At 43.5% G+C, this 25,092-nt stretch overlaps 2 long non-coding RNA genes across 11 annotated transcripts in view; both read right to left on the bottom strand.

The window, feature by feature from the left end:
• LOC140901512 (uncharacterized) overlaps positions 1 to 15,090 on the bottom strand; it is a 62,580-nt gene extending 47,490 nt beyond the window's left edge. For 7 of the 10 annotated variants that reach the window (XR_012155878.1, XR_012155872.1, XR_012155875.1 and 4 more), the window contains exons 1-4: positions 14,948 to 15,090; positions 10,850 to 14,005; positions 6,499 to 6,606; positions 115 to 326 (exon numbers count right to left, since the gene is read on the bottom strand). This is a non-coding gene — a long non-coding RNA (uncharacterized lncRNA). The remainder of the gene's footprint in view (positions 1 to 114; positions 327 to 6,498; positions 6,607 to 10,849; positions 14,006 to 14,947) is intronic. The other 3 variants (XR_012155877.1, XR_012155876.1, XR_012155881.1) reach the window with 3 other exon arrangements.
• Positions 15,091 to 15,092: 2 nt separating this feature from the next.
• LOC140901514 (uncharacterized) overlaps positions 15,093 to 25,092 on the bottom strand; it is a 43,215-nt gene continuing 33,215 nt past the window's right edge. The window contains exons 2-3 of the long non-coding RNA XR_012155883.1: positions 15,889 to 16,104; positions 15,093 to 15,710 (exon numbers count right to left, since the gene is read on the bottom strand). This is a non-coding gene — a long non-coding RNA (uncharacterized lncRNA). The remainder of the gene's footprint in view (positions 15,711 to 15,888; positions 16,105 to 25,092) is intronic.

The raw sequence follows: 25,092 nt of genomic DNA, 5'->3' as shown, positions 1-25,092 counted from the left end.
CGTCAGCACCACCAAGTTTTTCTTTTGCTTTCCAGCAATTATTTTGACTCAGACACTGGATTTAGAAACAGAAACAGGTGTGGGAGACTACTTGACTTTCTGTAGTTTGCTTACCTAAGAAAATATGTCTTGGAGCAAACAGACTCCAGGGCTTCTGTTCCGCCTTGTGTGCACTCTTCATCCCCACCAGCAATGGTCTCCTCTTGGACGTCTTCCAGGGATGACGCTGGGTCTGCTGATTAGACTAGACGCTGACTGGATGGACCAGTGAGGATGTGCACTTTCAGCAGTGCAAACTGGAGAGTGCCCTTTCTATCTCTGGAATCCTAATTTCAGTGCATGAAATAATTGTATCATATGAATATATCACATCACGTCACATCACAGGCATTTTTCCAAAAACTGCAAAACATTCTGCAACCCAAAACATGGTTTAAATATCTCCCATTATACTCATTCACTTTTCACAGAGCTAATGCACGTATTTTGAAGGTGCAACTTAGGCAATAGTGTTTGAAAATGTAGCTCTGCATACACACACACGGCAAGCAAACTTCAGAAAATGGATTACTTCCCAACATCTGGAACACATAAGTATCTTGTCTGGCTTTGGCTACTTGACCAGAATGTGTGTTACATTTTTGGCATCACAAACCACCTGCCACACTACAGAATTGTTTTGTAGTGGTGGTAGTTAGAAATGTCATGTAATCTTAAATATGGTGGAGAAATCCAGCAATTGCATAGAAATTTTCAGTGGTTGTGTGTCCTTGTAGGCTGCCCAATAGACACTTCACGGTTCAGCAGCATGGCCTCCAGGTGTTAGTAAGAGACTTGGATAAGGAAGGACAGTTAATATGAATCATTTTCCCTGTTACCCTGAAAGAGCCATCTGTATGGCAGGAAGGAAATACACTTTGTGGGACTTTGCATTTGAGAGTACTTGCTGGAGAGTGGTTTAAGGCACAGATCCAAGTTGGCACTCTCCTGTAGAACTGCTGGTGATATCGCTCACCTTTAATTCCCAATTCCCACCACCTCCGCTGAATGGAAAAGGGGAAAGATGGAGTGTGGAACAACTCACCTGTGAGTTCTACCCCAATTCAAATCAGGTAATTATAGCATAAACCTCCACACACCCTGAAATGACCCTGCTGGAAAACATCCTGTTGCCTCTGTAATATATCAGGGAGACGCTACTTCCCTAGTTCCTCACACTGTCCCTGGGGAAGGGACAGCACTAGACAGCCTGCAAGAGCTTTTTGGCTGACACTCGGGCTGGTGAGGAACAGCCAACAGAGGCATGGAGGCATCAGTGTTGTGAACTCCACAAGGCAGACACAGGTAGAGATAAGATTTGTCTTTGAATTCAAAGCTCCTGGCAGTAAGGTTTTAGTTTTCCTACGTTCTATGTTTGCAAAGCACCAATACATACCTTCAGTCACTAGAGCAGTAAATCATTTTTATACCCTGATTTTCCAAGGAAAGTAGCAAGCTTCAAAACAACCAAAGAGAAGAAACGTGCATTAAATATTTGAGTTCTTGCAATATTCAACACTTACAGCCCCAAGAGACAAACAGGAAGTGGGCAAGGAGACCAACAGTGGATCTGACTCTGAACCAGTGAACCTATGTTGACAGTGAAGAGAAATGGAAAGCCCCAACTGTTGCAATGCGTCACGACATGCAAATCATATTCCTAGTTCCAGCCAACCCCTGCTGAAAGGGAAGTTATTTTATTAAACAAAATAGCACAAGTGGTTTCCACTGCACTGACTCAATTATTATTTGCTTTATTAAACTGTTCAGATTATCTCTCTGATAATCCTCACTGACCAATCCTGGAACCTGAATTCTTATAACTTTTATTTCTATTATAACTATTCTTGTCTATTTTATCTCCACACACACTGTAGCTTGCAGAACTTCTACATTTTAAAGGCTTCATCCTCATTTGTTGACCTGTTCAGCCAACTTCTATTTGATGTTATGCCACCTATTCAAAGCTGCTGCAACCAAAAGAGAGAAGAAAAAACAAAAAATCAGCTTCCCTGGATAGGCAGCAGCTAGTGTCAGCTAAGGGAAGTGAGGCTCCTCCTCCAGTTTCAGTCTTTCCTTCTCTTATTGTACCAGTGCTCAGATTTGATGTTAACTTGGTCAGAGCCAGAGCCAGAGCTCACATTGGTGTAAAATCAGGATCAAGTAAGAGAAGCAGCCCCTCACCGTTCCCACTGCCGGGGGGGGGGGGGGGGTGGTTGTTATCCACTTCGCCTCAGGCTTCATAGCATGAAGAGCCACCTGACTAAACAACATAACCAAACTGTATGGGCGGCACATGGACTGCTGGCTATGGGAGGCTAGCCCCCAGCTCTGACCCTTCTACCCGAGGCCCCGCCCCACCCCTCCCCTCCACTGGAGTCCAGAGCCCCACCGACCATGGCCACCAGCCAGCGGCCCCAGCCCTCCCCGCCCCACAGTGCCGGGAGGGTGGGTGGCCCAGGCAGCCCCAGCCTGAGCCAGGGCCAGGCACAGGGGAACTGGAGCCAGAGCGGGAAGCAGGAGGGGGGCCTGGGAGCGGAGTGTGGGCAGGGCCATGCGTGGCTGTTTGGGAAGGTGCAGCCTTCCCCAGCCTATGCCCCCCTGCCCAAGTCGAAGTGGCCTGAACAGCTCAGAGCACAAGCAGAATAATGGCAACACAAAATAACTCTGAAGGGAATTTTCAGGAGGGCTGAACATCAGAACAAAAGAGGAAGCAACAGGTGCGGGTCTGAACAACAGATATTTGAAACATAATTTTAAAAGCTACACATCCTCTTTTTTCAAAAAACAAAAGCTTCTTGTGTTGGGAAGGATCACTAACAACAGTGAAACCAACTCTCTCCCTCAACCCCTTACACCTGGTATCAGTTACATGAAAGCATTTTTTTAGGGTTAAAAAGTGACCATGTAAGAATGGCTCCTGCTGCTCCCTGCTCTCTGAGTCACATCTGCTGATCTTTAATCCTGTTAACCCCACAGGAGCTCATGCAGCTATGGGAGAGACATCTCACACTTTTATCCTCCCTTTATGTAACTATAAACATCAAGGGTGTGCATCTGTCCACCCCAGTAAGTTTTTGTGTTTCACTTTGCCTGCATCTATGTTGGCCAAAAAATGGTCACATGGCTAAAAGTTTAAAACCCACCATTTTTCACCGATGTACAATGTTTTGCTTCTTATATGGCAACAGGAGTGGGGACAAATTTGCGTCAATAATGTCATCAATGATTCAGACACAGGTTGATTAGCTGTATGACTTACGGCCATCAGTTCTTGAGGTGGTAAGAATAATTTGCATCTCGCCTGATAGAAAATGATTGCCCACTAACCCAGAAACCTGCCAGGGAAAATGCTGGGTCAATATCAAACGCTGCCTACGAGTCCAAGCAATACAGTTCCAAAGTGAGCTGAGGTTTCACACTGTGGGCCTCAGTTATACTTGGCCTGGGCTGCCGATTCTAATGCCAGGTTTTGTAAAAGATATTCAAAAGGCTGCTCAAGTTATGTTCATATGAAGAGAGGGCAGGCACACTATTTATTTATTTAAAAAAATCCCACAATAACTTGCCCCAAAAGACAAATTCATTTTTCAAACAAATCTCAAATTCTCCGCATCCACAAAGGAATTGTGAGGGCAGATGCACCTAGGGCTATCTCATCAGATCACCACTGATTGGTTTAAGTTAACATCTAAGTAAGCAGAAGATGCTGAGGAAAATGCATATTTGAACCTACCAGCTGGTTTTGACCGAGAGCAGTTATCATCTGAAGGAACCCATGCAAAATGAATTCAATAGCCTGGGTCCATTTCCCAGAGAAGAAGGGACAGACTATCTTCTTCTGATAATCTCTGCTTGGTATAGGAGAGTGTAGGGGAAGGTGGGGTCAGGAGAGTCTGTTATGGCTCCCTGATTCTGTGGACTGGCCTGTGCCAGCCCCAGCATGTGGTACAGATTTATGCCCCTGGAGAATTAGCAGAGCTCCATCTTGCCCGACACATCCCCTATGTCACGGCAGCTACGGGCAGCTGGCCCTGGGGCCTAGTCTGCTGGCTTTATGCAAGCAGATATTTCCTCACCACCACAAGAATTCTCAGCTGGACAGCTAGAACCAGAATCCATCTTACAATCTTACTGTTCTAATAACCACTGTGTGCAGTGTTTACGACTACAAATAGTCTCATCAAAACCAATGGGGATCCACATAGTAAGATCTAAGGACAAGAAGCCTGCATTTTCAAAAAAATGTGACTTGAATTTTTGGGTGCCCAACTTAAGACATCCTAAAGGGGCCTAGTTTTCACAGGGCAAGTGCTCAGCACTTTCTGAAATTCAGGCCCCTTTCAAGCCATCTCAGGTTGGGCAGGGACACCCAAAATCACTAGCCACTTTTAAAAAGCTAGGCCAATAGTCTCTGTTTTCCTGATCTGAAACCACAAAAACAACCCTACATCCTGCTCTCACTGACACCCAGTCTCAGCAGAGAGGCCCAGCATAGGAATGGACCATGAAGACTGAACTCCCCTCTGATTGACGGAGGGAGCTGCCATCCATCCTGGGGGCCAGAGGATGGGGAACTTGTGCCTATATCTGCTCCTTTTCAATAGGCTGCCAGTTCTGTACCTTTCATTAACACTAAATTATATACTCTATACGTAAAAGCAGGGGACAAAAAAAACTACTGTTACAAGAAGCAAAACAACTTAAAGAAAGGGAAATTTTGATGTACTATAGCAGAGATCTGACTGTTTTCTGAGTAAGAAAGAGTTAATTAAAACAGCCACATTAAACTTTGGAAACTTGGCATTACTCTTTTTTTTCCTACTCATTTATTCCAAAGAGCCCTCCTTCTCTTCCTCCTCCTCCTCCTCCTCCACAGTGCTACTCATGTCTCATTAAGTTCATAGCTACTAACTGTCACACCTAGCAACCATTCCCTCGGCATGAACTAGTATTTGTTTCAGATTGTTCATCTCTTTCAAGATGGCCAGTTGCTGCTGCAAGCTTTCCCCATCACTTAATTTAAGGAAAAAAGATTATGCCTTATAACAGCTATGTTCCCCTGATATTTTTAAGTTATCGTTTCAGAAAACGATTTCTTGGTAAAATATGATGCATCAAAGTGGTACATCATAAGACAGTCTTCTAAAGGAGGAACCACGTAGTACATTCTAGTAGTTAAGATGGGAACTAGTCTAGAGAACTACTAATGACGGGAAAGCGTAATTACTGAAGATTAACATCATGACACATGGAATTTCAGATTTCCACAGCATGCAATAAAATGACCTCTAACCCTTTCTAAATGCCATCTGATTTATTTTGCCCTCAAACTTCCTGTTCTTGATGCTTTAACTAGCTGTGTTTTCTCACCAATCACAACCAAGGAGACTGATTCTTATTGCCATGAACCTTGGACAGTCATTTGTATGTACAAAGAGCATGTAATCAGAATAATAGTGTCTCACTATGCACAGGAATCCATAATAATGACACAATGGGAAGACAGAGGAGAATCAATCTAAAGGCTTTTCAGAAAGCAGACAAAAATGCAACCTTCTTATCTTCGGTCCTTCTTGCGTTTCTTAACTCTGAGCATCCTTGTTAGTTTTACATATTGTGTCCCTTTGTCAAACTGCACCTAAAAGTGTGAGGGGAACAGAAACAGAAGACAAAAAAGGAGGAGGAGGAGCAGGAAACGATCATATCAGGACAATCCTTGTGAACAAACAGATGAGGACAGAAAAATGAAAAGAGGAACTATAAGTAAGATTTGCATGTTGGCTTGAGCCCATGTTCTAATTTAGATGTCTAAGTAATTCAGTGTCTGCAAATCTTTTCCTTCACTCCAAGGCTTTCAGCTAAAGAAATCTCTCTCCCACAAAACGTGTTAAGGTCAAGAATTATTTCTTGCATTCATAAGTGCTAGAGCATTGTCGGAGCCCTTTTGTTACCTCATTAAATCTTGCATCTGAAATATGAGAGGGGAAACCACGCTGAATGAAATATGGGCTCAAGCTTTTTAAGAACACAGAAGCTGCACACTCACACACTAAAGATTAGAGGGCACTTTAATCAGTCTTGTACTGTTCGTGCTCCAAGGTCGCTAACCGCAACCAATGATAGAGCCACAGAAAAGGAGCAGAGCCAACATGACTTCACAAAACAGCAACTTCAGTTAGTTAATGTATTAATCAAAACCATACCCAGGGCAGTAGGCAGAGAAGGGACAGGACATGAGGAAGAGGAACATCAACAAAGTGGACTAACATTTACAAAAATACAATGAAGACACAGAAAAGTGTAATGGTTCATTTGTTTTCAGTCTCAGTTGAATTACCATAATCCTTTACTTTACCCCATGTCAGTAGGAATTTGCAGTCAACTGTTTTAAAGCAGAATTCAATTCAGTATAGCTGCTGTTCAGTGTCAGAGCCTACATGTTTTCCTGTATCTTACCAAGTTTCCTTTCATAAAAGAGGAATCTCTGATAGCTGATGCTGTTCCTTCCAAAGTCTGTGGCTTGCTTGGGCATCTCATACAGGATGTCCATGAGGTCAGGCAGCACTGGGGAAGGGGAAATATAAACAAGAAAAAAATCAGAACAGTTCATGATTCTGCAATAAGTTAGCAGTTGCCCAGGAAACAGAAACTACATGTAGGCAGAATTCATCCTGACAAAGTGAGTGTGTGCACGCACAGTATCTACACACCCCTCCCTGAGAAATAAATAACCAATTAGATCCATCTGGAACATCTCTGCTGAAAAGTTTTCAGCAAAAAACAGAGGGTGGGTGTGGAACTTCCACAAATGTATTTTTTTCACACTTTTCAGCCAGCTCCAATAATGCTCTGCATATACACAGCCTCTTTCAGGACCTAAGGGCTTCATGGACATTAAGGCCCCTTTGCAACACTCTGGTAGCACGAAGGGGCCTTAAATTGGGCAGAACCCACCCAGAGAATCACCCCTACAAAGGGGCCTTCCTAGCTGGCATAAAGGCTCTGTACTGGCTCAGTGGAGATGGCAGACTGGAGGCAGGACCAGAGTCCACCATGTTACAGCTATTTTCTTCTCCCCAGGGCCCACAGGAGGCCATGGAAAGCAGAGCGTAGGTCGAAGTAGCCCTGAGGCTGCTGTAATTTACACTGCAATACACACAGGCTCCTAAATGATCCCAAAATACAGGGACAAAGGTGGCTTTAAGGGCTTCACCATCCATCCATTCCCAGAAATAGTGTTAACTGAGGATCAGACCCTAATTTTCTAAACACCTCTGAGAGGAAGTACCCCCATTTTACAGGGGGGAGACTAAGACACAGAGGAAATGTGAATTACACACAAGGTAATATAATGAGTTAACAGTAGAGCCAGGCACAGGACCCGGGGATCTGGTGTAACAAGCGGTAGCACATAGAGATAACTGAACTGGGTGAACTTCTGAAGCTTGGGTTGAGATGTCCATGAGAAGAGATGTGTAACTCATGCCCACTCAGTGTGACACTCTGTCCCCATCTGCCTCACTCAACCACTATGTGACCTCCCCCTCTGCTACAATCATTAGATCACCATGTCTCTCTTAGTGAGCATCCTCATCAACCTAGGCTGAACGTGAAAAGTCAGAGATAAGATAGCCATTACTATTTTTGTTTCAGTGAACTTAATGCTGGTGAAAGGTGACAGGCAGCCTTCCATACTCCAGCATTATCTATTCACAGGACAGGAACAGGCCGTGACAATCTTCCCACTTGCTTCAAAAGTTTCCAGTGGGAGTTTTGCTTGAGCAGGGACTGAATAAAAACAAGAGAGTATGCCCTTAATTATTACAGCCCTGACAGCACCCTACACTTATATTCATTGCCCTACTACTGTGATATAGCTAATGAACTAAAACAACATAGGGCTCTGATCCTGCAAACCTTACTCAGAGTAGTAATCCTAGAAGCCCATGAGACCTCCCACTAGCAAAGTTGTACGGCTTTTTGTCGCATTCTATCGTAACATAATAACAGGAGAGCCAGCATTTCTGTTCCAAATAGACCATCAGTTTGAACTCCTGTTCAAGTGAAAGTTAGTCTCCAAGATGCCAGCGTACCTACACACATTTACCTTGGAAATATCTTACTGGGCAGAAAGATCGAGATGCAGATTTTTTTTAACTGAGTAGCAGACAAGGGTTTGGTTTGGCCAGTCACTAGTTTTTTTTTTAAGAAATATTTAAAAATATGTTTTTAAAAAGAAAACATGGAGAGAATTTAATAAAGTTTGGTATTTTCGGGAAGATTTTTTTGAAATGGTAGAGATATTTGAACACTGGCTGCTACGCAAGTGTTGCAGTCACATTTCAAAGCAATTTCTCTTATGCGTAACTGCTGCACTGAACCCATGTTACTGCATGATTAACTCTTGCTCTGCCAAGTGGTTTAATATGGCTAGTGGTTTCAATTCATGTCAATTTTTGTTAGGGACGGTCAATTTTAAACAGCTTTTGAATGATCAGAGCCATATTAAAACCTTGTTAAATGGAGTATTTAGCTTGTATAGCATTATCCCCCCACCAAATAAAAGTCCTATTCCCTCCACCAAACCAAGAACTTATGGCTTAGCGCAGAGGAGCCTTCCATGGGTCAGAATCCGACTGCCCAGGCTGTGGATCGGCAGTAGATTTGCCAAGGCTAGCACGGTGGAAAATCTGGTGAAGCCATGCTGCTGCAGTTCCACTTGTGCGTGCTCCTCCCCTTCTCTGCAGCAACCTGGAAGGAGCGCCCACAGAGCACAGCTCTGCGTCACATCCATCTGCAGCCTCCTAATGCCCTGCCAGCCCTCCCGTGCAAGAGTCAAATGAGGCATTAATATAGACCAATATACTTTTTATTGGACAAAACAACCAAGTATAAAACTATGCTCCACTGGTCATAGATCAGAACAGTATCATTCTGATCTGTCTCATGCCAGGCCTACAAAGAATAAATAACATAATATGCAACTGCAAGCCAATGCTAACTCGCTTCACTGCATTAAGACACACCAACTCATACGGCAAGTTCACCCCACATTTTATGGCCTTGACATAGGGGGCCACATTACCTGCTATGTCTAGCTGAAATGGAGTGGGTTAAAGAAAGCTTGAATAACTTTGCCTTAGTAGGTTAAAATCTAAGGGGTCAAATTCAGAGCTGGCTTGTGAGGATGAAATTCCACTAAAGTCAATGACTTACCCCAAGCTTTAAAAGGAGCGATGGGGTGAAATTAAGCGGAGGGAAATTTCAGCTGTTAAGGAGAAATGCCTAGCGGTTAGCTCTACTAGACTGTGGAAGTGCATCCCAGGAAAACCACTAGCAGACTCATCGCTTCAGCCATTTAAAGCTAGCCTGAACAACATACTGTATTGACCAGTCTTCCACTGGACTAGATGGAACCCAACGGGGCTTTTTCAGTTGCTAACTTCTATGAAATGTCTGTTTCTAAGCATTAGCAAGGGAATTCAAGCCTTTCCCTGTGCCTTGAAGGGAAGGTGGGCTACATGCATGTCACCAATCAGTGGCTTGGCACAGAAGGGTTCTAGGAGGTAGGTACTGTAATGCCCCTAAAATGATCACTGCCATACAAGCCCTTGATGCAAGGCCATATAGCAACATGCTATCTGTAGTTTAACACATATTAGAACCACGCCTTCTGCTTTATTTTGCAGATCCCTCAATTGAAACCGCTGACTAAAGAGACTCAGAACTTTCATCTTCTGGCCACGTCTCAAGCTTCAGGCCGTGTGATCCTTAGATGGTCCTCGAACCATTACATTTTCCTTTCCTCCACAGAAACTATCCTTGCACCTTGGGGGTTGAAGCCAGTGCTTCATATATGGATGGGCTGCAAGAATGCAGGCAGTTGTGACGCCATGTACATGGATCCCACTTATCAGTCTGAGGATGGGGGAACCAACCTGTCAGTGTCCAAATGTTTTCAGTCTAACACATGTGTCAGTGGTTCAATGGCGGCTTTGAAGTGAATGAATTTCATAATCAAATATGAAGCCAGTGGCTGCGTAAGGACAAATCTTCTAACCCATTTGCCCTATATAGAAAGTGCTGTGCTTGGAGATGAAGGGATGTATTTAAATAGGAAATATCTGCTTCTTGGAAAGCTTAAGGTCTGAATCATGCTGTGTTGGTTTGGTTTTTCAGCAGACAAACTACCACATAGGTTTTCTTGTGGGTGGAGAGGCAGTACTGCCATCAGAATTAGCAGCTGGGTTCCTTTCCCATGAAAACGAAGTAACAACGCCAATACACATTAGGGGCCCAGAGTTACTTGAAAATATCACTGGCTTGTGCAAATGGAAACACCTGCACAAAATCAGGAATCAGCTGCTCAAGCAACAAGGGACAGAAAAGCCAGTGAGCAGTGACTAGCTCTAAAAATACACAAGGGACTGTGCTAACTAGATGGTCACTGGCAGAAGCACAATCAGCAACCTAAGGAATCTGAGTGATAACAAATATGTGAGCAGATATGCAAATATGGATGGCTTTTTATTTAGTTAGTTTTTGCACAGGTGCAACTTAGGTGTCTATGTTTGAAAATTCGCTCCCACTCGCTTACCAGTCCAGGAAAAAGGGTTTTTACCAGCTCTGAAGATCAGCTCAGAGCACAAAACTCATAAGTGGATTTCAAAATACGGCCAATTTTGATGGTTATTTAGATTTAGGGGTTTGGTTTGGCCCATTATAAAAGTAGAGATTATTTGCAAAAGTCAGAGACAGGTGCAGAGCTTCATCATCATCAAAATTCAAGGACATTTGGTTCTGGTACCTGTTAGCGGCTGATGGTGAGACAGCAGAATGACCTTGCAGGAGGTGGTCTGATGGTCCACCCTGCTGTGGAAGGTACCTCTCTCTGGGCATGAGCACAGTTATTCCAAGATCTATCTCTGCATAAATTATATAAACACCATCAGTATTTCTTAATACTAGTAAAACCATTCCATGAGCCAACATAAGTATACACTGCTCTTTTCGTTTTCCAGCAAAAACTGTAGGGAGGTGGGAGGGCAGGAGAAACAATGGAATAAATTTCCCCTCTATAAACCAGGGCATCAATGCAACTCGGAATTGGCATTTTCTATGGAAATCCTGTAATCAGGCACATTGCCACCCACAAGTATCAGCTATAACTAACCACTGCGGCATACGTCCCAACCCCAGGCACCGAAGACTGGTAATCCCTGGCCACACCCATACCAACGACAAGAGAACACCATGCACAGGGTTAAAAAAATCCTAAAGCAGGATTTGGTTTTCTCAATGGTTTCAGGGGGTGATTTCTGGTGGGTTGGGAAGGGGACAAAAAATCTAGTATTTGGATGTTTTTAATAGATTTCTCCAAACAACAACAAAAACATTTGCTGAAAGAACATAACCTCCTCACAGCATCAGCAAAGCTCTGTCACAGAGCCCAGTGCCGTATTTATACAACATGGGAATTAACAGCAGCGGCACTGCAGGCTTAGAATTCACTCTGCAAGCGACAAAATGGCTAGCGGTGCTGTTGCCTCCATTTGGATTCCTTTGCTGCTTATGAGGGGCGAAAATGGTGGATGCCGATACCACTGCTGCTTTGGTTATGGTTACACACTTTACTACGAACGTTGAAGTTATATCTCTATGAATCTCCATTCTAACCCTCACCACTCCACTCCACAAAGCAGAGACGCCCATCACCAACAAAACAGAATGCGTCACAGATGTAACACAACCATCAGCAAAACAAGTGCAGGAAGCAATCATGGCCGCCTGTTCACTCAGAGCCCTGCTCAGATGCAAAAAAGAAAAAAAACACTGGAATTTCCATGGCCTGTGCTATAGGGGAGACCACACTGGTTCCTTCTGGCCTTGGAATCTAAGAAAAACATTAAGGTAATGCTTTCAAATGTATAATGCCATCCATTGGAAGGTCTGAACATGATTTACAACAGTAATACTGCTATGGAAATCAGTAAGAGTTTTGCTTGAGTAAAGACTAAATGATTCAGCTCATTAATGAGCAAAGCCTCACAACACCCCTCTGAGGCAGGTATAATAAACCCCATTTTACAGAAGAGGAAGCCAACGCACAAAGAGGTAAACTGACAAGACCAAGGTCACACAAAAGCAAGCAAGTGGTAAAGCCAGGAACAGAAACCAAAACTCCGGATTCCTGTTCAGTGCTTAACCAGTAGGCCACTTTTGACCAAATGATTGTTCATACTTCTAACACACTTACATTAGTAACTCCAGCCACATGACCTGAATGAGTCAGTTTCCCCATCACCCTCTAGAAAAATGCCATGCTTCTGTCACTGCCTTATTTCAGATGATCCTTTGAGTCCCATAGATTTAGCTGCAGCAGGTAACCTCAATTCCCATATGAACACGTGTTTAGCAGTGCAACTAAACTTAAAGGTTAAAATAAGACAAAAAAAAAATGAGCCACAAGTGCATACATCTCTGTAAGCAGCTGAGAAATGAGAAAAGGAATAAAAATGAACCACTCTCTATGCCTGAATATGCGTGCTCAGAAAGAATGCTTGCTCTCTGTTGAGTTGATGGGCTGCCAACTGTACCTCCTTCTCTAAAGCCAATGGGAACCCCAAACCATTATTGGGCACTGTGCGTTGCAAGTTAACAGAGCCCCCAGCAACGATAGGTGGGAAATACAAGGGGCACCCGTATACATGACATTCAGCAAAATGGACTTAACCCACCATTCGTCCAATCAACAGCTCTTAACCCAGCTGCTGCCTTGTACAAATGCAACTGCAGTATTGTGCCCATGTACGTATATGTATTGTGTGCTCTGCAGTAAGATGAACAGACACATATTGTTACTGTCGTTCTGCTGCTCTGCGGACCTGGCACTGCAGGAAGCAAGGAGACTCCAACAGAGCCAAATCCACAAGGCGAGGGATCAGCAAGTCAGCAGGGACAGTGGCAACCGCAGTAAGAGAATTTAAAATTCACCATGAACCTTGGCAGAGGGGGGGAGACGTGAAAAACGTAGAGATGGGAACGAGATGGGAAAGAGGGGGACAGATCAGTTATCCCCTCTGGCTTGTTATTTTCCCTCCTTCTGTCTCCTACCACTTCTCACTCTTTAGAAATGGTCTCCTCCCTCCTTTTTACTGCCCCAAGATATTGAGCTGGAGGTGAGAGAGCAATACAGGTGCCCTTTAAGACCTGATAAAATCAGTGCTGGAAGGGTGCGTGCGCATATATCTACATTACATAAAAAATCAGAATACACGTTAGGAGAGAAACTACTATAAAAGAAATCAAGAAAGAACACAATACATCTGATTTGGTTCTAAACCCAGCGATTGTTGCTAAATCACTGTACTTGGCTCTTTAGATGTCGGTGAGTTATACATTAAATGCTTATACCCTCATATTCTTGAAGTCACTTCAAATGAAAAAAGGATAAGGAATAACTCTCCCTGCTGAATGATCAAGCAAGTTAGTACTCCTCTGCAGAAGCTGGATGGCTTCCTGAGCAACGAGACCCAAGCTCAAGTGGTTTGTCCACAGAACGTCAGAGCAGAACTGAAATCTTCATTGTCGATCACTTCGAGGAGGTGGGGGAGGACGAGAAGATAGCAAAAAAGAGTTATGAAAAAAACATCTTCCTGTTTGTCTTGGCCTCCTTACCCTCTTTTCCAGGTCCCTTCCAGACCTGTGCTGTTGGTCAATAACAAGAACTTAATATCCTTAGAAGGAAGAGAAAAATACATAAAAGTCTATCACTTTCCTCTGGCCTGACTGACACGTCACTGTGGCTTATTTTGCAACAACAGGAAACTTACCTGTCACTGAAGTAATTCAAGCTATGACATACTTGGTTCTGGCTGTGTTATTTACATAAACAACATAACAAACCACCTCCAAGAGCTTGTCACATCCTTCCCTTGCTTTTAGTTACTTTGCATAACTGACACTGCAAGAGAGAGAGAGAGAGAGAGAGAGAGAGATTTCAAATGCCTGCCTTAAAAAAATTTTAAAAAAGGAAAAGAAGAGAAAACCCAGGTGATTTAGTCACAAAGTGTTTAGAACTGATTTGAGGCAAGTGAAATCAACATTTAGATTTGACACCCTGCCCTCGGCCAATCCATGAGAGCTTTTCACCTGCCATCACCCTTTCTACCAATAGGATCAAGTGTTTAGGCTCAGAACCCTCCCCAGCCAATCGTGTGCAAGCTCAGCCACTTAGTTAATGATGCAGCAGTACAGGGAAGACTATCACATGTGAGCTGGAAGGCTGCCAACATAGAGACACGGAGAGAGCAAGGTAAACAACTTTCCAACGCCAAAATGATGACATTTAATCCCTAAACCCTAGCTTCCCTTCTCGACTCATCCTTAACCCCTTTCAGCTAGTCTGGAAGCCTCTGAAAGGCACGGTGTACCTGTCCCCCTGATGCTTTTAAAAACTGGACAACATGCCCTGCAATGATCACTGCGTCACCATTTACCACTTTCTGAACTACGCAGTGACAAACCTCCAAGCTTTAAAATGCAGAGTGTCTGTTAATCCCTGCACCAACCCCTGGCCGACATGCCAGCCTTTAAATAGGTGGGAGGGAGGAATTAAAAAAAAATTATTAAACGACAGCCTCTGCAAAGTTCTCATCTCCCCCCACGACCACCACCACCCCCAGCTGCATAACAGCACCACAGGCAAGAGCGACATTCGTACCACCTGTGCCATCATTCCATTCAGAAAACGGCTCTGACGCAGAACAGTGCAGTAACATCCAGCCAAAAACATAATAAAACCACTCCAGGGTTTGAACTTAGGAGTAGGGAGGGGGGGAAAAGAACCTGTAAATAAATAAAAGAAGATGCAGTTCCAACCCAATCCCAGTCAAAGAGTACGTACGTGGGAAAGACGGACCCCGAGCCGAAGACCTCTGCCCGTTAAACATCTGCGCAGTCCTTAGCCCTTCGCTCGCTCGCTGTGCAGCGCCGCAGAATAGAATGTTCCAGAATTTTCCTCCCGTTAACCCTTCCGACGTCTGCCCACCCTCCCTCCCCGCGGGATTAAACGCATCGTGTCTCCAGCATCGTCAATGGGCGAACCCTCCAACATCAATTAAGCCAAAATAAATTTTTTAAAAATTAAGCTGGCCGGTTGCAGGAGCCCAGTCCATGATGTTATTACTTCTGTCTCTCTCTCTTGCTGCCTCTCTCTCTCTTCCCCCTTGCTGCAGCAGGGCTGTTGCTAGTAGACCTATCGAGGGAGCTTGCTCTCTCTCACACTCACTCTCTCTCTCTCAGAGCTCTGTGACGCAGCTCAAAATTCTCCAGGCTGCTCCCTGTGTTATAACAGCGGAACTGCAGCTTTCCCAGGAGAGCTGATGCCAACAATGCCAGGGCCAGTCAAATCAAGAAAGTCAGTCACTGCTGGACTCTGCACCTCTGCACTTTTCTTTTTTTTATTAATGCTCCTCACCTCCAGTTTTTTGCTTTGGTTCCAAACCTCTCACACTTGCATCTCTTTCTCTGCTGCTTAGTCACACCTACTCGGTTAACTCTTTTGGGGTCGATAGTCAGCAATGCAAATCTCAAACAAGTGCCACTGACAGCCTGGACAACTTTGTGGTGATTTTTCTTTTTAAACCAACGTAAATCCTCTCCCGTTCCTAAAAGAAAAAAACAACAACAACATTCCAATGGCATAGTAATGCTGTTTGATTAACTCTTTCAGGGATAGGAGACGTGGTTTGACTTTGGGAAGTAACGCATTTAGGCCCAGAGCCCGCAAATATTCATGCATGTGTTTAACTTTATGCACAATGGGACTTCAAAGGGACTACTCACCTGAGTAAAGCTAAGGGTGTGTGTAAGCATTTCTAAAATGGGGATGTAACCAGATGTTCCTGGATGGGTTTTTGGCAGCAGGGATGAAAACTTGGACTTCTGGATCTGAAAGCATGAGCCTCAACTGCCTGACCTAAAAGACCCAGCTGCATTAGCCCAAAGGCTATAGCAGATTCTTCAACCTCTATGTGTTATAACAGCAGAACTCCTAGCCACCTGAGGGAGACAAAGAGACAAAGTACATAAGTGCAGGTTACCATAAGTATTGGAAAATTGTAAGTTCTTCCCTTTCCATCCACAGATTTCAAAAATGTGTTAACTGGATAAAATGAATGCTTGTGCCCAGAGTGAAGATTTTGAGGCTCATGACGACATTGCCTGGGTCACCAGCACTACTAGTCACAGGCCAAGAATCTTCATAATAGCTAAAAATATCAGCACAGCCCTGCAAGGGTTAGGCAAGCAAAACATTCCAGAGGGCTTGGACACAGCTCCTCCAGCAGCAGGCTGAAGGTTAACCCTAGTGAGTCATAGCTAGCTCCAATGTTCGGCAAAGAAAGCTGGACTCTCAGATTACTTATCTTCAACAACTAGGACGGTGGTTCTCAAACATTTTTTTCGTGGACCACTTGAAAATTGCTGAGGGTCTCGGTGGACCACTTAATGATCTTTCCAAATGTTGTTTGTACCGTTAGCTAATATTGAAAAGCGCTTTGGATGAAAGCACTATATAAAAAAACCCTTAATAATAAACAACTTTTTTTGTTCTACAGATAAAAGCACACAACTCATATTTTAATAACAGTAGTCTTATCTTTCTAATGCGATAGATGTGCCCTCTCTCCCCCGCCACAGCAGCCCCCAAGCTGGGGCTGGGAAGGAGGAGGATCTCTCCCTCTCTCCCCAGCTGCGGCAGCCCCCGAGCTGGGCCTGTGAAGGAGGGGGGTTTCTCCCCTGCCACAGCAGCCACAGAGCTGAGACTGGGAAGGAGGGCCATCTCTCCCCAGCAGCCACAGCCCTGGAGCTGGGGAAAAGTCGCCTCTTTCTCTGGCTGCCGCAGCCCTGCATGTCCCAAATTTCTCCCACCCTCTTGTCTCACCCCACTGCCCTCTCCCACCTACCTGCTATTCCCCACCAAGGCCACCACCTCACCTTATATGTGCATCTTCTCCAGGGTACAGACACCTAATTAGTGGAGGCACGCCTGCGCAGCTCCACTAATTAGGTGGGTGGCCCTTCATTCTCTCGTGTGCGACTGCCCAGGAGTACACCTTAGAGGGAACTATCCGCAGACCACCTGAATGGAGCTCGCAGACCAGTTTGAGAACATCTGAACTAGGGAAACCCAGAGGAAGAGCAAAGGCAGGTGTAGCATTTGAGCAACCAGACAGCTGTGTGGATGCTAGTGAAAAACCAATAGCATATGAAAGAATCTATGCACAAGAAAGAGCATCTGTATGGAAAAAAATAAATACAGGAGAACACCACAAAATCGATACACCTGCCATATTAATACCAGATTTCAGAACGGGCTGTGAGTTTTGAGTTTTCAGTACAGCTAAGGCTGAAATAACCAGTATTTTTTCCTTCAGAGTCTGAGCTATTTTGGGATTCCTCTGTACTACACTGAAAGTGACACCTGTTGCACACAGAAATGAACAAGAATAATTGCAAGGTCCTAATTTATAAAATAAAACTTTGCCAAAAGATGCAAGTCACAGGAACCATCTTATACCAGGGGAAAGACATTGACTTGGAGTGAGGAGCATAGCCCCTCCAGATCACCAAACAGCCAGAAGCCAATACAAGAAATACAGGTGGTGTGTTGTAACTGCTATAAAGAAAAACTGAGCATCTCGATCTTTGTAGTGACCCAGCAAGGTCACTTTCCATCAATTGGATGCAATGAAACGTGCCTGCATGCGTACAGATAGACACATGGTCACCTGTGGAGATTGAGCCTAAGACGTTCATCACCAAAGCCACAAGTTTCTGCCACTTGAGCTAAAAGAGATGAAGCAAGCAGCTGGTATTACAGCTGTGTGAACCAGCCACTTGAAGGAGACATTGTCACATGGACATTATGGCCAGCCGTATATGTATTACACAGAAAACACCTAACAGCTTGTTAGGCTGATTCCACCTACCCTTACATGTCTCATGAACCCCACTAACTTCCGAGGTCAGACCCGGATTTCTTCACTCACTCTCTGCATCCTGCTGATTTATAGAGCACTACTGGTGCTATTATGTACTATGCAGATACGTAAGAAGAAAAAGTCCCTGTCCCAAAGCCCTTAAATGACGATTTATTCTATGATATGCCTAGAGGCCGCATCAAAATACAGATCCCATTGAGCTAAGTACTGTATTGAACAGATCAAGGAAAAGGGCAGGGTAGCAACAGAAAGCAGGGCACTACTGTACCGCTCTTAGCACACATTTGGTCAGTGCCACAGTGTTTAAAACGTGGGGACTGAGGAGAAGTGAAGTTTTGGCATATTTTTTAGGGTTTATTTGGGGTGGGGAGAGAGGTTGGCTCTCTTTTATTTGTATCTCCACAGAGAGAAACCATTCATTTTCAAATAACCAAACATGGAAAATTTCTGGCACATTGCCAGAACATAATTATTTATATTCTGGTAGTACCTGGAGGCCCCAAGGAGGGATCAGGGCCCCAGGGTCTGGGTGCTGGACAGACACCGGCAAAGAAACCCCGAAGAGCTTGCAATTCAACTGAAAACAATAAGCAACATGGGCTGGAGCAATCAGAAGGAATGAGGAGGGATGATGACGGTACAGTCATCAGATCACGCACTTAGGTATGTTAGCTATCACACTATTGGATGCTTACAAGTTTTGTGGGGTTTTCTGTAAATATAGGCAAGCAAACAGACTCCCTACTGGCCATCTACCTAGCTGTTATTAGCTTGCAATTTTCCACTGGCATCAAGGTAGAAGTAGAGTGGTGACTTTTATCAGTAAAGGTGGCAAGTGCAGGATTAAACATTATATGTTAAATTCATCAAAAACGTTTCTGGCATTTTAAATTCTTCCCCACCTCTCCCATGTCATTTCCCTCCCTACCACAGGGCACATGTTCTCAGCAGCAGTGGGCTTCCATAACTCCAGATTTCACACATGAACACTTAAGGATCTCATGTAATACACTGGCCACATGACAGTGGTATTGTGGGTGATATAAGAACCTAAATAAACCTGCTGTGCATTCACTAAGAGAGGTCCTTGAGTCAGAGTTTTGCTAAAATCAGACCGAGTGGTACAGTAGATGACGGCACAGGACTTTCATCTGCTCACTAGTAAAGCCTTAGCTCGTATTACCTCTCAAGGACAGGAAACTACAATTATTAAAATCAGGGCAAGTCCTGTTTAAAAGCCCAAGATCAAATAATCCAAAGGCCTAAGCAGTGCCAGACAAATTCCTGCCCATGAATAAATGGAGAGTTGCAGCTGTTGTGTATGTACAACCTCATGACCTCAATCTCCTTGTCAGTGACGTTGCAGCATGGTGCCTTGGGGAACAGTCTGCTGTAAACTGAAGAAGCCAGAGATCAAAAGAGAAATGGAAAAAATGTGCAAGTTAATAACACTGCTTAGTACTGGTATGGTTCTTCCACTCTGCCGAGTGCTTTGCAAACATGAGCACCATTAAAATGTGGCAGTTCAGGGCTACACAGTCATTGCCAACCTGTATCAAACCAGGGATCCCTCTAGTCCAGTATCCTATCTTCGACAATGGCTAGTACCAGCTGCTTCAGAGGAAGATGCAAGAAGAATGCGATGTTGGAAACAGTTTCCTTTCCCACAAAATATTTTGATAGTTCAAAAAAATGTTCCTGTCCTGAATCAGCACGAAACGTCAAAAGCACAAAAATTTTCACGAACCGGGAAAAGAAAAAATGCAGTTCACGTCAGATCAATTGAAATGTCTCATTATGATTTCGACCTGCCTTTCTTTTTTTTAAAAAAAAATTATAAACGAATAACCTACCCAGGTAAAGTGACCTTTCTTCACTTGAAACAGAAGCTGCCAGAACACTGTGGCTTTTAAAGGAAACGGATGGGAAATTACATACACACAACATCTTAAGATGCTATAGTAATGACCACAGAAGCATGGAGCTGACCATGGAAATGTGCTATTCCAAAACATGGATGGATATTTACTTGACCACATACGGTCATCTACAAGGAAACATTTATACTGGACTACATTGTATTATATTTCATTCCAAGGGGATGGTAGCCTAATCGCCAACTGGAAAGTTACCTGCACCTTTTTTAGAAAAGTAGTGACTCGTAATGGGCCAATATCCAAGAGTTAGGTTCAGATAGACTGAGAAGTTCATCATATCAAAACTAGTTTGGTCTGGGAATGTCAGAGAAACTGGTTCCTGTAAGATTTCCAGTTCCTCCCAGATTAAGATAGGTCAGAAGCAGTAAGGATACCACCTCTTTATCATCCCCACCCCAAGCCACATACAGTTATCTGTTATGCTCACAGTATTTTATTTCTGTTCATGATCCTGACTAACACCAGAAAGAACTGTCATGAACACAAATGTTATTAAACAAAAAATACGCAGACACACTTGCAAATACCCTTAAAGGTCTTGATTGCATGCACCTGCTTGTGAGTGCACAACTAACTGCAACCACAAAATTGACCCACACAGTTCTGCATGCACCAATACTACATATGCAGGGTTCAGTGTGTTTTATGCATTCCCCTCTGTGCCTGAATCACAAAGATCTGCTCCAGTTCCCAGCTAGAAGACTAGATCCCAGAGGTTAAAATTTGGCCCTAGCTTAGAGAAAACATAGTCCTACAATTTACTCTATTAAATTTGAGCAACACAAACTGAAGACAACATTCTCTCTCTCCCTCCTTTTCAAAGAGATGATGATGCATTAAGATGCAGGTCACTTCAGGGAAGAGTCCATCTCCCATGTTGGTGTTGTGTCCAATGACACTTAGCATCTCAGGATAATAGCCCTGTTCCTCATTCCACTTCACACCTGGCAGTGTTTTGTATTCTGCAGCAGACAGTAAAGGAAGCCCTGCCAAGACGTTGGCATGTGTGGCCCTAGAGTACCCAGGACCACTTCACACTCCACAGGACAATGAAAGGAAGCAGAAAGCCTTTCTGAGCAGGAGGGTACGCTAACTTCCAAATCTAAGGAGCCAATGATGCTGAGACAAACATAATTATTTCAGCTATTAGCTGCTAAGAATAGAGCCCATGGAGGTGCTCTGCGCAACTGAGGTGCACTGCCAGCACAGTCGCAGGTAGCAGGAGATGCAGTGGAAGCACAGAAATAGTCATTCTCTGCACTCAGCACTTTGCAAACTCACGAGTCTCTGACATAGCAAAGGGACACACACATACCAGACAGCATGTGCCACTGGGCTGGACTCTGTGGCAAGGCTTGAGGGTCAGTGAGGCAGCAGGGTTGTGCTGGGGAGCCTGCTTTCCACTGGGTAAACACTTTTTCTATAACAAAAAGTATGAAAGCACTGATATACCTCCTCTCGCCATGAGATTCCCACCTCCCTGCACTGTCCCTGCCCCACAGGGCATAATGGTTCTCCCAAGGGAGATGTCTACTCCAGATATACCCAGCCCATTCATACTACTCAGAGATGGGACCTCCTCTCCCAGCCATGCATGTTCCTCACCTCTGGAGGCATGGTGGATCTGTCCTTCCTCCCACTGATAGAGAGAAGCGGGTAGAAAAGAAGCTGCCCCGCATATCTTCTGCTACACAGAAGAGAAGTGGAGGCTGTTCAAGAACTGACCCTCTCCAAGCCCTGAAAAGAAGCTTAAGGGGGCTGGAAAAATGGGTTTTTGACAGACCAAAATTTTTCATGAGACATGACTGTTTTCTGTGGAAAATTTTGATCTTGTGTGGAAATTTCTTTCTGTGGAAAATTTTGACAAGCCAAAGGCCCGAAAACCAGAATATTTTGATTTGAAAATATTGCTGCGGTGCCTCAAAGGGAGCTGTAGTTTGATTGCCTGTCGTGGCTGGACTACATCTCCCATGATGCCCCATGGCCAGGGAATTCTATTAAGTACTGCCTCCCCCACTCCAAGAGGGGAAACTATGGTGTATCATAGGAGATGTAGTCCCACCAGCGAGTCTTGCCCATAAAGGAGAATAGGAACTTGAGGTACTCAAACTTCAACTCCCATGAAGCACAGTGGTAGTATTACCAAACCAAAAGATTATTTTTTGGATTTCTGCCCCAAATCAAAATTTTCCGTTAATAATTTAGAAAAATTGATTTGTTTTAGTCAACATTTTCCATGGAAGGAAACACCATTTCTTCCACCAGCTCTATCTTCTCTCACTGTTGTAGCGTTGAGGATGGGAGGGGCATGAATCTGACTGGGCGTACTCCTCCCACACAGAGAAAGGTAGCCCTGCTCAAGCCTCCCCTGCGGAGAGAAACAGATCTTTTCACCCACAAGCAGAGCTCTGGCAGACTTGTTTAGAATGGATCCCAAAAAACATTCAACGTAAATAAGAATTCAGCCCCACAGCCCTTCCTAACCTAGTCCAGCACTCTCTCCCTAAACCCTCTGCCTTTCACAAGCACTGGAAAGGACCTAGTCCTCTAAGAAGTATTGCAAACAACAAAATATTACCAGGAAATAAAACAAAACAAACCACCACCTCAGGACTAACAAGTCCTTATCCATGTTCAATCCACTTGAGTTTCCATTGCCTCCTGTCTGCTAACCCTCTACTGGTCACACTTAATATTAAGATTCCATTTATAAATACTTTATAAAGGGCTAATACATGGGTAATAAATGTTTTAATACATGGTTAATCAATTGTTTGCATGACCAAGAGGCCAATAGGTTGCTTATTGCCGTAGCTTATAACCATCTATGAACACCTTATGTGCTTACAATTAGAGCTGGGAAAGTATTTTTCACCAAAACATTTTTTAATGAAAAAAATGCAAATTTGGCAACACCAAAATATTTCACAAGCTCCTGTTCATTTGTTTATAAAAATCCACCCCCCCACAAAGTATTTCCATTTTTCAGTTCAAAGCATTTCAAAATTTCCTTTTTTTTTTTTAAAGTTAAAAACCATTTAAGAATGCTCAAAATCAAAGTTTTTCGATTTGCTGAACATTTTAAAAAAATTTCATTATTAGTCCAACCTGAAATCAGTTTCCTGCCCCCAACTTTTCGCAACTGCCAACAAACAAACATCCATTATTAGCCAAAGTCTACTTCCTACTCATGTCTGTAACATGTTTCTGACGACATCTATTAACCATGGACATTTAATATAAAGTGTGCCCCTTCAACCACAATAAACCCTTCAGGCCTCAATTTTCAGATCCAAAGAGCAATCCAACACACACAGTTAAAGTCAATAGGAATCGGGGAACGGGGGTGGGGGAAATCAGACCCCATGTTTCCTTGTCTAAAGAATCTAACCGACTTTGGTGCTATACTGTGTTAATGAAGGTATTGTTCCTGCAGGTTATATATGTAACCCATAGCGTGATCTACACTGGAAAAGTCCCACAGATGTCACTAGACTGGTTTTAAACTGATTTAGTAACAGCCAAGCAGCTTTTCTAATACAGACAAGCTCTATGTTACTCTATTGCTGTATATTCTTGCATGAAGTAGGATTCCTGTTTTACACGTACAAAGCCAATTCTTACCTAAAAACAAAATTTAAAAGGACAAAGTAATCGTCATGCTCATTGATGCATCTGCAGAGACAGAGTCAAGCTAGACAGACTTAAAGCAACACCTCAGCTGGGACATGACAAGGCACCAGACAGCTTGCTGATATGCTAAAAATAGATTAATCCCAATTACAGCCACACTTCTACTTTTTCAAGGTTTCCTGTTTCACTTCCTTAGATGAAAGCCTGTGTGAATGGATAGGGTGGGATTATCAACGCGCTGTGGCAGAAGGAAGGCGGGGCCCCAACAGACTCATTTGTGTTGCATAACTCCGGGAACACACAGTCCTTTAGCTGAACTAAACAGAATGACCGCACACTTCCCTTGACCCAGCTGCCTTTACATACCATAAGAATTCTGATCTGAATGGACAGAATTCTCTTAATTCAATAACCAGGCTTTCAAATCCATCTTTCCCCAGTACTGAAAAACAAAAAGGTACAAAGTAAACCCAACTGAAAAGCAAGTTTCAGAGGAATGGTTTTTTGTTTGGCTAGCCCTCCGAAAAATCATCAGCTTCCTGTCGAACTTTTTGAACCATCCTAATAGACATTTAATAGACTTGTGACCCTAATTAATAGACAATTCTAACTTTGCTATAGAAGTCTGTAGGTTGGCTCAAAAAGCCTCTAGAAAAATCCCATTCTCTATTACATTTTATAGGGCCTTAGAGTAAGTGCTATAAATCCCTATTCATTCTTATTAATTTCTAGAGGACTTTCACATAATGGAAACAGACAATGTTCCACAGTACTCAGGATTTCTTAATGGATTAAATTATACATATTATAAAATACACACACTTAAATCCATCCCGTATACCTTAACAGTTCCTTTGTCTGGTCAAATCCTTTAAACTTATGAAAACATCTTTTTTCACCCTAAAAGATGTGTAATAAGGATGGCAGACCTGGGAAGGAAGGACAGAGAGTCTAGCTGAGAAAATTCTTTAGTTTTAAGTACAGTCTTGTTTTAGCTATGTTATTTTATTAAATATTTGTATTTAGGATAGTTTAGAAAATAAGAATTCAGTTCTGTGAAAAACTTTGAGGTCTCAATATTTATTTTCAATTCTCCATGGGATCAATTAGACCTTTTGAAAATTTTCATGAAAAAAAAAAAAAACAGAGACCTGCATCACCACCCCAGAATAGCCAGGTGATTAGGGCACTCACCAGGCATATGGGAGACCCAGGTATACCAAGTCCCTGGTCTGAATCATAATCCCAAATCCCAGGCAAGTGCCACGAGGCCATTGGCTAATTTGGGGGTCTCTCTCTCTCTGGACCTGAAAACTGTTACCCGAGCCACTTGACCAGTGTTTCTCAACAATTGATCCATGGAGCAGTGCCAGATCTCCCTGACACAGTTCAGGAAGGCAGCAAGCTGGTCCTTGGTTGAGAAACACTGCACTAGACCATACAGGCTCAATAAAACAATCCCCAGGAAGATGCCA

The sequence above is a fragment of the Lepidochelys kempii genome, chromosome 21 (assembly GCF_965140265.1).
Source record: "Lepidochelys kempii isolate rLepKem1 chromosome 21, rLepKem1.hap2, whole genome shotgun sequence".
NCBI classification, from domain to species: domain Eukaryota; kingdom Metazoa; phylum Chordata; order Testudines; family Cheloniidae; genus Lepidochelys; species Lepidochelys kempii.
This window is presented reverse-complemented; position numbering and strand designations above follow the sequence as displayed.